This window comes from Solanum stenotomum, chromosome 11 (genome assembly GCF_019186545.1).
Source record: "Solanum stenotomum isolate F172 chromosome 11, ASM1918654v1, whole genome shotgun sequence".
In the NCBI taxonomy this organism is placed as follows: Eukaryota; Viridiplantae; Streptophyta; class Magnoliopsida; order Solanales; family Solanaceae; genus Solanum; species Solanum stenotomum.
In genome coordinates, this window is record NC_064292.1 from 47,365,011 (window position 1) to 47,365,280 (window position 270).

A 270-nucleotide genomic window follows, 5' to 3' on the forward strand; every position below is an offset into this window, starting at 1 on the left:
TCATCAAAACGGAGGCTTTACCCGCTCCGGGGATTGTTTGACCTTGGAAATGGGTCGGTTTTCCCGTCGGGACCAATAGAAGCCATAGCTAAGGTCTTGACGGACGTCCACAAAAAAATTGGCAAAGAAGACATCGGAAATCCGGATCACCAAAAGATCGATGGACTATAGCACACGAATATGGGCAAAATGGGGGGTTGACACGCTCTGGGGATTGTTTGATCTTGAAAATGGGATGGTTTCACCATCTGGACCAACCAACTCCCTAGC